The 14,011-nt window shown below is 41.1% G+C and overlaps 1 protein-coding gene across 1 annotated transcript in view; it reads right to left on the bottom strand.

Annotated features, from left to right (window-relative positions):
• Window positions 1–14,011, bottom strand: part of FSTL5 (follistatin like 5) — a 438,275-nt gene that overhangs the window by 231,301 nt on the left and 192,963 nt on the right. The window lies entirely within an intron of this gene.

The following is a 14,011-nucleotide window of genomic DNA, read 5'->3' as shown; positions in this document are numbered from 1 at the left end:
TCTAGGAAAGAACAAGGAAAGTACAAATAAGAATAGGAACTGGTATGCACTTCTTTTAAAGCAGTTTAATCCATAAATTGCCATAGCTATTTCTGAAGAATTTGGATGTCAATGTACTTCCAGCCATGCTGGTTAGCACAAACTTGTTGTTAATTGTGTCTTTAAACCTCTCCATTATTTTATACAGAATTTAATCTGCATAATTTTTTGAATGTCCAACCAAAGCTAAGTGACAGTTTAATAGTATTGCTACACATGTATTCATAAAGGAATTTAACAGAATTCTGTTAGTGCTACAACTTCTAGAAAACACACAAAATGTATTTGTGTGTAAAGCTCTCTGGAGCTTGTATATACCTTTCTTGAAAAATAGTTGGAAAGCCCATCACCTAGAAAGAATGATTTTTATTTCCTTTATAGTTATGCTTAATTTTCCACCTGAATTTAATAGCCAGTGTAAAGAATATTCATAAATATATGTGGCCTAATTTTTTTCTACATAACTTTACTGGAGTGGAGTGATTTTGTCTGAGTATGTATGCTATGACAACGTGCAAGTATTTAACTCAACTCTTCCTCCCTCTTCCTCACCCCCACAAGAATTATATGCCTTTCCATCCCATGTTTCCCTTCTTGAAGAAACATTTTGAGTGGACAATGTCTTGACAGTAATATTCCACTGACAGGAATACCATAGGAGCACCACAGATTAACTCTGCAAGAAAAAATCATCAAAATTCTATGGATTCTGCAACACAGTCAAGTCAAACTGATTTTTGCAGAGATCGAGGGAGGCACATTCTCCCATAACTGGTTACCTGCATGCTATGGTAAAACAGATGCTGAAGATTTCAAGGCAGTGATGCCAGCTGAAACAAATGAGAATGTGCTTGCCTCGTGTCTTGGAACTCACTCACTCATATTTGATCAGTTTAAATTGATCGGTTTAAATATAACTCTACATTACACAAGTTTCTGTTGGAGCAAGCCCAGAGGAGGGCCCGAAGATGATCAGAGGGCTGGAGCACCTCTCCTATGAAGACAGGCTGAGAGAGTTGGGGTTGTTCAGCCTGGAGAAGAGAAGGCTCCGGGGAGACCTTATAGCAGCCTTCCAGTACCTAAAGGGGGCCTACAAGAAAGCCGGAGAGGGGCTTTTTACAAGGACATGTAGTGATAGGACAAGGGGTGATGGCTTTAAACTGAAAGAGGGTAGACTTAGATTAGAAGTAAGGAAGTTCTTCACTGTGAGGGTGGTGAGGCACTGGAGCAGGTTGCCCAGAGAGGTTGTGGATGCCCCATCCCTGGAAGTGTTGAAGTCCAGGTTGGATGGGGCTTTGAGCAACCTGGTCTAGTGGAAGGTGTCCCTGCCCATGGCAGGGGGGTTGGAACTAGATGATCTTTAAGGTCCCTTCCAACCCAAACCTTCTATGATTCTATGATTCTGTCTGCAGTGCTTGCAGAACTCTTTTAATATTGTTGAGGTAAAATGTGACAGGTAGTGAGCAGGTAATGTCTCACAGACATATTTAGATAGCCTGAAATGTTAGCTATATTCTGAAAATGTGTAGAATTGCTGAGCATGTGTACAATAGTATAAAGAATACATGTAAACATAAGTATCATTCTCCAAAATAATATCATGGTTAATGCATATAACATAGGACAGTTTAAAAATGATTTTTATCAAATCCATGTTGTTAGAGAAGTATTGGGAAATTAAAATGTGACTAAAATAAATTTAGTCTTTTGAAAGCTAGATTTGGGAAATAATCTCATGATTTTGATCTGTTGAAGCTGTCAGTCCTGTAATACTCTGTTGGTGAGTATGTAAGATGCAGAAATATCAAATAATTACCCTGACTCTGGGTTTCCTGCATTTTCAACTGCTGTAAGCAAGTTATTGTGAAGTGACTAGTTTTCTCCCTGTTGACCAAAAGTTTGATTTTGGAGGCAATAACCCTATCCCAGTAAATGTCTTGGCACATTTCCCCAGTATATCCTGATTTCCTAAGCTTGTATTTTTCCATGAAAACAAGAAATGGAAAGCTTTCTTCTCTGAGAAATTATCTATTTTAATGCTCCATACATCATACATCTCAGGTAGGACTGCTGAAGAAGTGATTCAAACCTTGCTGCTATTCCAGCCTTGGTGGTGATCTGTGGTCCCAAAATCTAAACTCATATTCTACATAAACTGCAAAATAGTATTCAGACTAGGTCTACACCACTTATCACATTTACATAGTGAGCTTAGATTGAACTGATGAATGCTGGGGTGTTGGGACCATGCATGGCCATGGAGGATATGAATTTCTAAATCTGCATCATGAGTCACTGCCCAATTCAGGACGCAGTGTTGAGGAGGGTAATTTTCATTAAAACAATGTATGAGCATTAAATAATTATTGATGAAAGGTATGTTCAGGAGAAAATGATCTGTTATAAGGTCTTTTTGCCTGGGGTTTTGTTTTGCTTTGGTTTGGTTTTATTTTAATCTGATGAATTGATTAATAGTTTATATTCTTGAAATCAACACTACAATGATTTTGTTCCAGCTTGATTTTTCACTTCACCTTGAAGGTAACCATCATCTAGGAAGAGACCGGTTGGTCTGCTCTGGACAACTCTACCTGCGATGAGCACTGCTATGACTCCTTGACCCAAAGCATTATCCTAAACAACCCCCAACAACTGTAGGAGTTTGCCAGGTATGATAATAGCTCTTAAGTTCATGTTCTTGTTTTGTGTTTCTGTAGCAACTAGGTACAAATGAAACCTCCCCAGAGGCAGAAGCTGCGTTTTCTGTCTTAGATAGCCTTCTCTTTTCCTGTTTTTTTATGCTGATCCTGTTTTGATCTTAAAGAAAAAGAATCAGACATTCAATAGCATCAACAGCTTGAGACCTTGTAAAATTAACATTCTCTCTTTTCTCTCATTACTACCATCTAATTAATAACCATTATACAAAACCAAAATAAAACAAGGGGGAAAACAACTTCTGGGGAAAAAAAAAATCTTCCAGAAAGTTTTTCCTGGGTAAAAATATTTGATAAAGCTAAAAATGAATTATATTTTTAATTCTTTGACTCATACTAATTTTTAAAGTCTTTAATGTTTTATGTGTTTTCCAGGTTAAAATTCACAAAGTTTAACATATTCATGTTGGTTTTCATTAGTGAGCTAGCCACTAATGGCTGGACACAAATACAACTGCTTTTAACTGTTTAATGATGTCATATTAAACAAGATTGCTGTTAACAGATACAGTGGTGCTCTCTGCTCAACACAGTCTGTCTTTCTATTTGTTGCATACACAATCTCAACATTTATGTGCCCATTTACAAAAAAATATTATGTCTTTGTGCTTAGGCTTTTATAGAACAATTGCAACTAGAAGAAAATAATTGTGTATGCACTGTTATGCAGAACATTCAAAGTGCATGCAAAGAACAAAGACATGAAATCAGAATATTCAAAATAATTGAGCAAAGTGTTAAGTGCACCATCTGAAGTTGTGGTGGTACCATATGATTCCTGCAGCTAACAGAAAGCATACCAAATGGTAACGACTAAAATTGGTAGACTTTCAAGGTCTGAGTTTTGTTTGGTTTGTTTAGGTTTTTTTCCTACAAATGGACTACTTAGTTTAGTTTAGCATTTGCTTAACTTCAGGAATGCAAAAATGAGAAGTCATGCTGTGTGTTTTTTGTGTCTCTATCAATTTCTCTTTACTGAAATCAAGGAAAAATCATTTTACAGTACAGACATTAACAGATAGCTCATGAGTGACCCTTCCTAGATTATTGGATCTAAACTGGTATGAAAGTACAGTGAGTGAGCTGTGTTCTTTATTGAATTCATGCATGGTGAACAGCAGATTTTTACAAACAGTACTAAGAGCAAGCTAAGTTCATACTGAACAAACATATAAATATATAAACAAATAACAAAACAACTGACAAAAAGTGTTTCGTGGATAGAGTGATTTTTCTAACCCTATTCTTATTTTTTAATATTGTATTTTAATAAAAAGGAAAATCTATCTTGACAGTTTCTCAGATAGTATTTAGTGCTTTTGATTGTAAAATAATGTGCAATCTCATAACAATATCTAACAGACCCCTTTTTAAGACAAAACACTCCACAAGAAACAGCAGATGAACAAAGTATTACTTTTTTCCCCAATTTTCAATTCAGTACATAGAATCTAATGGTCAACAGCAAGGGCCATACCCCTATTTCTCACTTCTGAATTCAGCCTCAAGATCATTTTGGCTACCTTAAGTTTATTTTGTTTATTCCCATTTGTGAGAGGGACGAAGAACCTTTGCTGCAGTTCAGGCTTCTTGGGGGATAGCCATCAGCTTGAAAAAAACAGTCAATGTAATGCTTTGAAAATCAATCTGTCATGACTGAACTTGAGTTTGATGGAAGATACAAAGACAGGAAAAAAATTAAAGTGAAACATCTTAAGCATATGATTTTGGTTCCTAAGTTCACATCTAAGGAAATACACAAAACACAGCTAAAGAAATAGTAAAACATCTGGTTCCTTTTGTTTATTTGGTTCACCCAAAGCATTCAGAAAAAAGGCATGTCTGTGTTATGATCTTAAATGTGTTAACAATCTACATGTCTGCCATGACTTGCTTTCAATACCAAGTTATTTGAAATGTTTTCCAGTGGTAAGAATATCCTCCTATTCATATGATGTACCAATCCATTGCTAATAACTTATACAAAAAAAGGGAAAAAAAAATATTGAAGACCAAAACGACAACCATTCGTATTTTAACCTGCTGTAATTTGAAACATTTATCTGTCAAAAGTTCTATTGAACTCTCCACTTTGGTTTGTGATATTCAAAGGTTCTGGGTGGACTTGAATTAAGCATCCAGTGATCATGCAGAAAATAATTCAGCTTCAGAATACTCTAAGAAAATGAGGGAACTAAGCAAGACAACTGTTTTGCAAAACAAAATAAAACACAAAAGCCTTGTATTGAACTACAGGCTTTATCCTCTTCAGTACCAAAAAACAAAATTCAATTTTTTGCAATGTAAAGTAATGCAAGGGGGTGTGTGTTGCTTTATTGCTTCTCCACAAAAGCCTTATTTTGCATGGTTATGTTTCTTACCTGTCCTAACTTTCCTAATATTTTCCAAGAGAATCCAATTCTGCCTTAATTCAGTCAGGTGTAAATTCTGGGCCTTGAATAGCCTGAGTTTCGACTCTGGGTAGAAAAAAGTAATCGTAAGAGACTTGGAGATAGCAGTAGGAATTGGTTCTTGAGATTGCAAAATTTTCTGAGCAAGATTAATTCCCTCAAGCGTGGCAATTCTTAAAAAAAAGCTAGTGACAAGGACTGGAATGTGAGTGTCCTGGTTTCAGCTGGGATAGAGTTAATTTTCTTCTTAGTAGCTGGTACAGTCCAGTATTTTTGATTTAGTGTGAGAATGCTGTTGATAACACGCTGATGTTTTAGTTGTTGCTAAGTAGCGCTTATCTTAAGCCAAGGATTGTTCAGTCTCCCATGCTCTGCCAGCAAGCAGGTGTGCAAGAAGCTGGGAGGGAGCATAGCCGGGGCAGCTGACCTGAACTAGCCAAAGGGATATTCCATACCATACAATGTCATGCTCAGTATATAAACTGGGGGGAGTTGGCCAGAAGGGGCAGATCGCTGCTCGGGCATCGATCAGCGGGTGGTGAGCAATTGCATTGTGCATCACTGTCGGTTTTGGGTTTTGGTTTGGTTGGTTGGTTCGTTTGGTTTTTTCTCTTCCTTTTTTTTTGTTATATTCCTTTTCATTACAATTATTATTATAATTGTTATTATATTTCATTATTATTGTTAGTATTATATTTTACTTTAGTTATTAAACCATTCTTATCTCAACCCACAAGTTTTACCTTCTTTCCTGATTCTTCTCCCCATCTCACTGGGAGCAGGGGGAGTGAGGGAGCAGCTGCGTGGTGCTTAGTTGCTGACTGGGGTTAAACGATGACAGTCCTTTTTGGGGCCCAATGTGGGGCCCGAAGGGTTGAGATAACGACAGATCTGACCAGAGAGTGTTAAAACGAATTTGTTATAAGCATTCATCATATTAGTTTAACAATCGCTGGTCACAATGTTGATTTATTGGCTCTCAGAGTTGTGGCGCTCGTTCTTAGAGTTGTGTTATGTATCCCCCTACTTGCCATATATAGTCCCTGTGCTGCTGCTTATCACCCATAAAGTGAGGTGGATTAAGGTTTTCACTTTGTGGTACTATGTAACATTGGTGTGTGGTACGATAAAATTATCGGTCGTGGGACTAATCCGGTATTTGTACTCAGCATTGCCGTTATCTCCGTACTTCAGGAGCTATCTAGCTGAAACTATTAATAATTACACCCTTCACCTTTTCTCCTCAGAGAGCAAATCTATGAGGGAGACATCTTCCTTCACCTTCCCCTTCTCCTCCAGGCTAATTACAGTAGCGTTTTAGAATTTTGAAAATTTTGAGTATCCTTGGAATTTTGAAACTAACATGGTTCTATTGCTAGGAACTAGCCTGTTCCTGAATGTGGTTCGGGTCTTGTTCAGGGTTAAACAACTATTTAAGAGGATCACCCAGAGATCTGCCCCAAGGCTGGGGAGTTATGAGTGGCAGGGGGTGTGGGGTAACATGGGCAAATGCCTAGGACAGTGGGGACCTCCAGTGTTTTGGAACTTCACCCTTGAACAAGTGCAGAATCCTGAAAAACTAGTAGAACATTTGGAAAAAGTATGCTGTCACCCAGACAATTCCAGGGAGACACAAATCACTGCAATGTGGTGAGGCCTGGCCCATGCCTACCGAGCCCTGTTCAACACTATTCAGTACCCTCAAGGGAAAGCAAAGATCTCTGGATCTGACAACAAAATGACAGGCATTGCCACTCCAACCTCAGCGACAGGCACTGCGGCCACTCCAACCCCTGTGACAGGCACTGCAGCTGAACCAGAGAACCAACCCATGCTGGTATCAGTCGCCCCTGTACAGAAGAAGAAATACTCAAGAAAACCAGCTTGCTTAGCGAAGGATGAAGGTGAACCAGGGTCATCACAAGAACAGGAGGAAGAGGCAGAACCAGAGATAATCACACGATCCCTATCCTTGAGTGAGCTGTGAGATATGTGAAAAGACTTCAGCCATTGTCCAGGTGAGCACATTATCACCTGACTGCTCCGATGCTGGGATAATGGAGCCAGTAGCTTGGAATTAGAGGGTAGGGAAGCCAAGCAACTGGGATCCCTTTCTAGGGAAGGGGGCATTGACAAAGCGATTGGAAAAAAACCACAAACCCTCAGCCTCTGGAGGCAACTTCTGTCAGGCGTGAGGGCAAGGTATCCCTTCAAGGAAGATGTTGTATGTCATCCAAGCAAGTGGACCACCATGGAAAAAGGTATCCAGTACCTGAGGGAATTAGCTGTGCGGGAGATGGTTTATTATGATCCGGACAATGCGCAGTTACCCACAGATCCAGATGAAGTCCAATGTTCACGACCCATGTGGCAGAAGTTTACACAGAGCACACCATCGTCCTATGCCAACTCATTGGCAGTAATGGACTGGAAAGATGAAGAGGGACCAACAGTAGATGAATTCGCTGGCCGACTCCGGCAATATGAAGAAAGTCTCACTTCCTCCCTCATCATGGCTGTGGAGAACCTGCCAGACATACTAGCCAAGAAATGGTCCCAAGAGTTCCAGCGATTTGAGGATAAGTTTGGCCACCCACCTGTACGGACCAATACCTCAGCTATTAGGAGAAGGTATTCTTCTGGGCAAGAGAGAGGAGAGAGAAGGTATATACCACAGGGTACCCTGTGGTTTTACCTGCTTGACCACGGAGAGGACATGATGAAGTGGGATGGAAAATCTACCTCGGTCCTAGATGCACGGGTATGTGAATTGCGAGGAAAAACAACCACAAATGAGGCTTCTTCCAGGAAAACGGTTGCTTCAGCCTCCAGTGAGCACTGCGAACGGTGTGGCCGACAGAGTGGAAGGGCTGATCTTACTCCTGATTCTATGAAAAGGAATTCTAGTCCATTTACAGTGAGTGGAGAATCCTATGACCAGGAGTAGAGGGGCCCTGCCTCCAGCCAGGTGGAGGAGAGGGACAACTGGGTTTACTGGACTGTGTGGATTCGATGGCCTGGCACATCACACCCACAGGAGTATAAGGCTCTAGTAGACACCAGTGCACAGTGTACTCTAATGCCATCAAGCTATAAAGGGGTAGAACCCATTTGTATCTCTGGTGTGACAGGGGGATCCCAACAGCTAACTGTATTGGAGGCTGACGTGAGCCCAACTGGGAATGAGTGGCAAAAACACCCCATTGTGACTGGCCTGGGGGCTCCATGCATCCTTGGCGTAGATTATCTCAGGAGAGGGTATTTCAAGGACTCAAAAGGGTACTGGTGGACCTTTGGTATAGCTGCCTTGGAGATGGAGGAAATTAAGCAGCTGGCTACCTTGCCTGGTCTCTCAGAGGACCCTTCTGTTGGGAGGTTGCTGAGGGTTGAAGAACAACAGGTGCCAATCGCTACCACAAGGGTGCACTGGCGGCAATATCGCACCAACTGAGACTCCCTGATTCCCATCCATAAGTTGATTTGTTGACTGGAGAGCCAAGGGGTGATCAGCAGGATGTGCTCACCTTTTAATAGTCCCATATGGCCAGTGTGAAAGTCTAATGGAGAGTGGAGACTAACAGTAGCCTATCATGGCCTGAATGAAGTCATGCCACTACTGAGTGCTGTCGTGCCAGACATGCTAGAACTTCAATACAAACTGGAGTCAAAGGCAGTCAAGTGGTACACCACAACTGATATCACTAATGCATTTTTCTCAATCCCTTTGGCAGCAGAGTGTGCAGGCCACAGTTTGCTTTCACTTGGAGGGTCGTCCAGTACACCTGGAATCAATTGCCCCAGGGCTGGAAACACAGCCCCACCATTTGCTATGGACTGATCCAGACTGCACTGGTACAGGGTGAAGCTCCAGAACACCTGCAATACATTGAAGACATCATTGTGTGGGGCAACACAGCAGAAGAAGTTTTTTGGGAAAAGGAAGAAAATAGTTCAAATCCTTGTGAAGGCTGGTTTTGCCATAAAACAAAGTAAGGTCAAGGGACCTGCACAGGAGATCCAGTTTTTAGGAATAAAATGGCAAGATGGATGTTGTCAGATCCCAATGGATGTGATCAACGAAATAACAGCTATGTCTCCACCAACTAGTAAAAAGGAAACACAAGCTTTCTTAGGTGTTGTAGGTTTTTGGAGAATGCATATTCCAAATTATAGTCTGATTGTAAGACCTCTCTACCAAGTGACCTGGAAGAAGAACGATTTTAAATGGGGCCCTGAGCAACAACAAGCCTTTGAACAGATTAAACGGGAGATAGTTCATGCAGTAGCCCTTGGGCCAGTCCGGGCAGGACCAGATGTTAAAAATGTGCTCTATACCACAGCCGGGGAGAACGGCCCTACCTGGAGTCTTTGGCAGAAAGCACCTGGGGAGACCCGAGGCCGACCCCTAGGGTTTTGGAGCTGGGGATATCGAGGATCCAAGGCCCGCTATACTCCAACAGAGATATCAGCAGCATATGAAGGAGTTTGAGCTGCTTCAGAAGTGGTTGGTACTGAAACACAGTTCCTATTAGCACCCCGACTGTTGGTGCTGGGCTGGATGTTCAAAGGGAAAGTCCCTTCTACACATCATGCAACTGATGCTACATGGAGTAAGTGGGTTGCACTGATCACACAACGAAGTTGAACAGGAAATCCCAGTTGCCCAGGAATTTTGGAAGTGATCAGGGACTGGCCAGAAGGCAAAGATTTTGGAATATCACCAGAGGAGGAGGTGACGTGTGCTGAAGAGGCCCCAATATATAATAAACTGCCAGAAAAGGAGAGGCAATATGCCCTGTTCACTGATGGGTCCTGTCGCATTGTAGGAAAGCATCTGAGATGGAAGGCGGCTGTATGGAGTCCTATACGACAAGTTGCAGAAACTGCAGAAGGAGAAGGTGAATCGAGTCAGTTTGCAGAGGTGAAAGCCATCCAGCTGGCTTTAGACATTGCTGATCAAGGAAAATGGCCAATACTTTATCTCTATACTGACTCATGGATGGTGGCAAATGCCCTGTGGGAGTGGCTGCAGCAATGGAAGCAGAGCAACTGGCAACGCAGAGGCAAATCCATCTGGGCTGCCCCATTGTAGCAAGATATTGCTGCCTGGCTAGAGAACCTGGTTGTGAAAGTATGTCGTATAGATGCCCATGTATCTCAGAGTCGGGCCACTGAAGAACATCAAAACAACCAACAGGTAGACAAGGCTGCTAAGATTGAAGTGGCCCAGGTGGATCTGGACAGGCAACATAAGGGTGAATTTGTTATGGCTCGGTGGGCCCATGACACCTCAGGCCATCAGGGAAGAGACGCAACATATAGATGGGCTCGTGATCGAGGGGTGGACCTGACCATGGGCACTATTGCACAGGTTATCCATGGATGTGAAACATGTGTTGCAATCAAGCAAGCCAAGTGGTTAAAACCTCTGTGGTATGGAGGGCGATGGCTGAAATATAAATATGGGGAGGCCTGGCAGATTGACTATGTCACACTCCCACAAACCCACCAAGGCAAGCGCTATGTGCTTACAATGGTGGAAGCAACCACTGGATGGCTGGAAACATATCCCGTGCCCCACGCCACCGCCCAGAACACTATCCTGGGCCTTGAAAAGCAAATCTTATGGCGACACAGAACCCCAGAAAGAATTGAGTCAGACAATAGGACTCATTTCTGAAACAACCTCATAGACACCTGGGCCAAAGAGCATGGCATTGAGTGGGTATATCACATCCCCTATCATGCACTGGCCTCTAGGAAAATCAAAAGATACAATGGATTGTTAAAGACTACATTGAGAGCAATGGGTGATGAGACCTTCAAACATTGGGATACACATTTAGCAAAGTCCACCTGGTTAGTCAACACTAGAGGATCTGTCAATCAGGCTGGCCCTGCCCAATCAGAACTTTTACATACTGTAGAAGGGGATAAAGTCCCCATAGTGCACATGAAGAATATGCTAGGGAAGACAGTCTGGGTTACTCCTGCCTCAGGCAAAGGCAAACCCATTCGTGGGATTGCTTTTGCTGAAGGACCTGAGTGCACTTGGTGGGTGATGCGGAAGAATGGGGAAGTCTGATGTGTGCCTCAAGGGGATTTGGTTTTGGGTGAGAACAGCCAATAGATTAAATTGTATGATGTTAATTGCTATATAACCCTGCCACTGTATGCCATTATTATTGAAATTGTTATATGCCATGTCAATGGTATTACAGTAAGAATCACTTAGAGTAATGAAGAATGAACTTTGATAAAACTGAGTGAAATGCAGTAGTGATGGAACCAGGACTGACTTCAGCATGCAGCAGTCCAACACTATGCACCATCCTCCTGCTGCGCCCAATGTTACCCGCCTGCCGCATCAAACCAAAGCCTGATCTTGTTCTGCCAACTGAGCAGACTTCGCACCATCCCTCCTGCCCAGCCAGACTGTTATGACAGATGGAGCCCAAAGTCACAGACTGAAGGAACTCTACAGACATTTGATAGAGATGGCCCATAGACTGCAGGAATGATATCTGCATGTGTGTATTAAAAGACAGGAAAAGTAGTGGTGATTAATTGGAAATGTATCAGAAAGTGTGGGACCTGGGCATGACGTAAATGGTATAGAATAAAGGGTGGATATTGTCCTGGTTTTAGCTGGGACAGAGTTAATTTTCTTCTTAGTAGCTGGTACAGTGCTGTGTTTTGGATTTAGTGTGAGAATAATGTTGATAACACTCTGATGTTTTAGTTGTCGTTAAGTAGCGCTTATCTTAAGCCAAGGACTTTTCAGTTTCCCATGCTCTGCCAGCAAGCAGGTGTGCAAGAAGCTGGGAGGGAGCATAGCCGGGCAGCTGACCCGAACTAGCCAAAGGGATATTCCATACCATGGAACGTCATGGCCAGTCTATAAACAGGGGGGAGTTGGCCGGGAGGCGTGGATCACTGCTCGGGCATCAGTCAGCGGGTGGTGAGAAATTGTGTTGTGCATCACTGTTTTGTTCGGGGTTTTGTTGGGGTTTTTTTCTCTTCCTTTTTTTTTTTTTTGTTATATTCTTTTTCATTACTATTATTATTATTATAATATTTCATTATTATTATTGTTAGTATTATATTTTAGTTATTAAACCATTCTTATCTCAACCCACGAGTTTTACCTTTTTTTTTTTCCCTCCTCCCCATCCCACTGGGAGCGGGGGGAGTGAGGGAGCAGCTGCGTGGTGCTTAGTTGCTGACTGGGGTTAAACCACGACAGTGAGGAAAGACTATCATTTCTACATTTCCCCTAGAATAAGAGGAATATTAGAAAATAAAGAGTTATCTAAAGAAACTCAGTGTTTATTTTTCTGTTACTGCTTTTGAACCATTTTGAAACAATCTCAATGAAAATGTAGCTTTCCTCAAGACCAGTCAATGCAAAAACAAAGAAGAAAAGCTAAATGTTACAGGCATGTGAAGAAATGGGAGGAAAATAAAGGTCTATAAACCCTAAGCTGAAGTAGAAAACAGTAGAATACCCACAACCCAAAGGCCAGGATGATTCAAGTGTTAAATAAAAATATGAAATTAATTGAAATGAAATCTACTCTAAAGTGAAATCTACTCTTAAAAAGACAGCATTGCAAGTATGCATGAAATAATGCATAATTCATCTTATATAACGTCTCATAAAATCAAATCAAATAGCATTAAAAACTAGATTATTTTAATTTTAGTGCTGACACAGTCTTTCAAAAATAAACATCAACAAAATCTGAGGCTGAACTGAAAAACACATTTTATGAATAAGTCTGGTAACATCTATCACCAGGCAAATAGCTCTTTATCCCTGTATTAGTATACATATCCAACTATTTTATAAACTGTGAGTTCCAGGCTATTACACAACTGAATTTATGGAATATTGACATGCACTACTATGTTCTGAGTACAAAAAATATAGTAACGCATGCAATTCTGAAGAAGGGAAAACAACAAAGTAAGATGTGAGATGAAAAGAACCATTATTGACAGCTATTTGTCAAGGATTCTATAACATAATTCACATAGCTTGTGTGTAAACAGGAACACATGAAAAGGAAAGGACACTTGCATTCTTCTCTGTATTTCAGACAGAAAGAGGTGTTACCCTGGAACTCTTTAATTGCTTTTCCTAATACTGCTATCCTTTCTGGAAAGTAAAATGGAAGTGTAGCAGGGTAAAAAAAAATATTTCCTTCCCGCTCCTTAAGAAAAAGCTGCTTTGTTGCCATAACTCTTGGCCATCCTTATAGTTGAAAAAATGGCTAATGGCTCTTTTTGGGGAAATAAGGTGTTCCAGTCAAGCATTTCCTGTTCCTTCCCTCCAAAAAGCTTCTTTCCTTTCTATTATCTTCTCCTTTGTTCCAACGAGAGAGAAAAGAAACTTCCCTCTTTCTGAGATTCACAATTCACAAACACTTATACCTTTTTGCTTAGTCAATCAAAACTTACTTAACATGAAAAGCTTTGGCAGGCAGCTTTGTTATTCTGTATTTATTTCTTCTTGCATTTCTGGTAGTGCAATAATGAAATCCATCATTATGTGATGTTGGAAGTTGTGACAGAGTCTCATTTTTTTATTTTGGTCTACCTAGGCCAATCTTTCTGACTTACACTCTTACAAACAATGCATGACCAGGTGACTTTGGAATACTTTTTGTATTGCCACTATGCGAGAAATGCACAGTTTGTAAACATCATATACATAAGAATTATATAGAGAGGAGAAATAGACTATATCACAACTCTACAAATTAAAAAGTGATGTGTATACAAAGAAGGATGCTTATGGCTTTGTTTCAAAGAAGACTAGCTTCAGAATGAGCTTCCAAT

The sequence above is a fragment of the Gymnogyps californianus genome, chromosome 4 (genome assembly GCF_018139145.2).
Source record: "Gymnogyps californianus isolate 813 chromosome 4, ASM1813914v2, whole genome shotgun sequence".
In the NCBI taxonomy this organism is placed as follows: domain Eukaryota; kingdom Metazoa; phylum Chordata; class Aves; order Accipitriformes; family Cathartidae; genus Gymnogyps; species Gymnogyps californianus.
Note: the sequence above shows the minus strand (reverse complement) of the source record. Positions and strands in the feature narration are given on the sequence as shown.